The 4,062-nt window shown below is 37.7% G+C and overlaps 1 pseudogene; it reads right to left on the reverse strand.

Annotated features, from left to right (window-relative positions):
- Positions 1–1,372: 1,372 nt before the first annotated feature.
- LOC119190137 lies at positions 1,373–3,351 on the reverse strand (annotated as a pseudogene).
- Between the last annotated feature and the right edge of the window lie 711 nt (positions 3,352–4,062).

Genomic DNA, 4,062 nt, shown 5'->3' on the forward strand with positions numbered 1-4,062 from the left:
TGGTATTCTGTAAGCCAAATTTCTATAGTCCTAAACATGATGCGTTGTGTTACGTGCTTGTTACGCACTGTCAAAATAACGTGCGGGATAGAGAATAAGGCCCCTGTTTACTATAAGATGTAATCTCAGTAAGGTTTATACGCTTTGGTAGCTTGACTCGTGCATTCCGGCTGGTGCGTAGAGTAGAATATTGCGTTCTATAAGACATCAGTTTGGTAGTGCCGACAACTGCGAGATAGTTCAGGACAGAATTCACTGCTGTTCGTTGTTCGACTGAATCCCTACCTGTGTAGGATCGTGTGTCGGGTGTTTACGATGGAAGTGTCGTTTATCTCAGCGCAGTCAGTGATTAACAGCTAGGTTGTCTTGATGCAGTCAGCAAGATTGACTTATAGCATTTCGAGGCTATTTCCTAACATCAATGCTTTGTAACGGTTCGTGAAATAAACTTTTCTATTTGAAGATAACGATTTTGTTTTTAGTTTTAGTGTTAATGCTCTCTGTAGAGTTGCTTCGTTTTTGGCAGTATTGATAATAAATCTAAATTGTAAAACAAAGTATTGGAAATTACTATGACATATTGTGCAATGCGTTAGATTAGCTAGAAACAGGTTTTAAAATGTTCATTACATTTCGGACGCACCAGTCTTATTATAGATTGTAGCACGTATACTTTTATTAAGTTATTTAGCACGTTTATGATATTTATTATGAAATGATAATAATCATGCCTGCGCAGCTTGTGCATTTATAATTCCAATAAAATGTGATTATTAGAAATAATTTGTTGTTTATTTATGCACCAGTGTTTCTCCTTAGTACCCTTTACAATGTAAAGAACAGGAAGATTGCATTAAAATGATATATAATAAAATAATATCAGCCCTGTATTATATTATACTGTCTCACTGCAGGGCATGCAGCCTGGGCCTTTACTACTGAGAGGAATTAGGTCTTAGTCTACCATAGTTGGTTAGCGAATTGGTAGACTTCACACACCCGCAAAATTAAATTGAATTGATACCAAAGTTTCTTTAAATGTTAAATATTTTATATAATTTGTATATTATGCAATTAGTTTATCAGAATGCATAGATTGGTATCAAATATTATTTCAAGGTAAACAATAGCAATTCCTCAGGGGCTCACTACTATAAAAGTAATTTAATATTATAATTTTATTATTGACTTAGTGCGATGGCCTTGTTTCACGGAAGCCATTCTTATAATAAGATTAGCATGGCAGCAGGTCAAGGGTCAGTAATGTAACACTATATAGTACTGTTTCACAAATTTTTACATTTCATATATTTTTCACTTGTGGTCCGTATTACCAAGCACTTACATACTAACAAACAAAAATAAGACTATATCTCCTTATAATAATTTCCTTTACTCTTAGTCTCAAAGACCAATATACAAATAAAGCAGATTCCATTAACATTACTTACAAATCTTTTACGTCAAATAAGGATACAATTTAAAGTTTTAAAAATATTCCATTTATACTAAAATAACCGTTTTTCATATGAGAATAGACCATGTACATTGCCCTCAAGTTGAGCAGAATATGTCCTCTTCATAAATCGCAGATCTCCAGAATAACTCATTTCACGTAATTTGGCAACAGAGCGTGCACCAAGATCCTGGCAACTGTGCTGCATGCCAGCTTGAAGGTATGGCAGGAAACGGCACCGACCCTTTGTCCACTATGCTGCCACTCACCCCTGGGCGACTCTGTGTTTATCAGATTCTTGTGGAAGTAGCGACTCATCGCTGATCCTTTACCATCCTTATTTTCCATAGCTTCCAAGCTGCCCATTCCTCTGTATTTCTTCAGCCTCACTCCATCTGAGAAGAAGTATTCTCCGGGTGCTTCAGATGTGCCAGCTAGCAGAGAGCCCATCATTACTGTTGATGCTCCTAAGGCGAGGATTTTATGATGTGCCCAACTGACTGGATGCCTCCATCAGCTATAACTGGCACATTGAATTGTTTCGCATAAGATGCAACTTGGTATACAGCTGTAGCTTGAGGGCATCCGCATGCCATCACCTCCTGTGTTATGCAAATAGAACCACTTCCCATTCCAACCCTTAGAGCATCAACTCCAGCATCAATAAGATTTCTTGCCTGCATTCTGGTAACAACATTCCCTCCTACAACTTGGATGTTGGGATAAGTTTTCTTAATGAATTTTATCATCTCTATTTGATATATTGAGTTTCCTTGTGATGAATCTAGCACAATGACGTCTACCCCATTGTTAACTAATAGTTGAGGCGGCTCTTATCAGCTTCTCTAGTACCAATAGCAGCTCCCACCAGCAGTGTGAAGCGTTTGGGTCCGGTCTGTCTTGCAATGGCTACAAGCTCACCATCTCCATTAATAATAGGTAACTTTCCTTTTTTGCTCTTCTCCAGAATGTAATTAGCATCTTGAAGGGTGACTCCTGACTGTGCCGTAATCATATCTTGTATAGGCGTCATCACTTCCTTCAGACTGAGTTGTGGCGATCCCTCCCTGAAATCAATGTCTCTAGATGTGACAATGCCAATAAGTCGGCCACCTAGTTTACCATTCTCTGTAATAGGATAGCCTGTAAATCCATTCTTCTTCTTAGCCTCCAGGACATCGGCCACAGTGTTCTCCGGCCCCATACAAACCGGGTCTCTGATGAAGCCATGTTTGTACTTTTTAACTTTGTGTACCTCATTGGCTTGGTAGTCAGGTGTGCAGTTGTGATGAATGATGCCTATACCGCCGCATAAGGCCATAGAAATGGCCATGTCCGCCTCGGTCACGGTGTCCATGGGCGTAGAAACCAGGGGTGATTTCAAGTTGATCTTCTTAGTGAGCGGGGACGTTAAATCAACTTCTTCTGCAGTGAAGTCTATGTATCCGGGAAGCAACAAAAAGTCGTTATACGTAAGGCCCTCGCTGTTGGCGAAGATTTCTGTAGCCGACAGTCCATCCCGGAGATCGCCTTCTGTCTTCATGGCCATTTTCAAGCGATCCCGTGCACGCGAGTTAGGTTAATGGCTCGCGGCGAGCTGACGCAGGCCACGTTATTTTTCTTTAAAATGTATTCTGGTAGCTTGCGACTTATACAGAACAACATGCACTCGTACACGTGGTAAATTTTCGGTAGTCTTCAGCAGAAAAGTGCGGTACGAAAAATTGTAAACTGTCAATAATTATTTAAAACTTTATCTGACACGTCTTTTGTAATAAATTTAATGATCTCAAAAATAAAATATCAAAAAAATATTTTTCTACAAAAAAGAAGCACGATCGCCGGTTTCTTCGATCTGTATTTGACACTGCAATACAGTGTTACTAGCTAAATCGTAGTAAAAATTTGTTGAGTGATGTCAACGCACAAAGATCATAGAGCGAAGATTACGAGCTCAGATTACGAATTATTCCTTGATTCGGTCACCGATAAATAAATAATATATTTTAAAAATGTACGTTTCTGTTTGTTTATCCTACTATTTTGTTATTTTGATTAAAGTATTTCACTTTTGTCAATAAGTTGCCCAAATATTTTTTTATATGGATGTTGGTGGTACGATATTAAACTTTATATCTATACTATTATATAAGGTCAGGTGGGGCAAGTGCGCCGACGGGGTAAGTGCATCTACCCTAAAAAAATCGAGAACTATTGATGTTATACAATTACCGCAATCTTACATCTATGCCACTAACTGAAATACAGTTCCACTAAAAAACATAAATGGCTATGTTCATTTTAATACGATTTATTGGCCATTTTATTTTAAGTGTCATTTAGACCTGTAAACCGAGATGACTCCGTGAAAGATAACATCAAATATTTCAAGATATTTAACATATTTCTATAAACCAGTAAGGTGAATACATAGTTTTGAGGTGTATATGCGGTACATAAATATAAAATTATTTATAAGTACCCACATAAGTGTACAGTATTATGGGCCTGTTAATAAACGATCAGTTCGCGATAGTCTGTGTTTCATTGCATACATTACAAGTTTAAACCTTTTATTTTTTAACTTCCTGCCTGAATTTTATTTA

This window comes from Manduca sexta, chromosome 22 (genome assembly GCF_014839805.1).
Source record: "Manduca sexta isolate Smith_Timp_Sample1 chromosome 22, JHU_Msex_v1.0, whole genome shotgun sequence".
In the NCBI taxonomy this organism is placed as follows: domain Eukaryota; kingdom Metazoa; phylum Arthropoda; class Insecta; order Lepidoptera; family Sphingidae; genus Manduca; species Manduca sexta.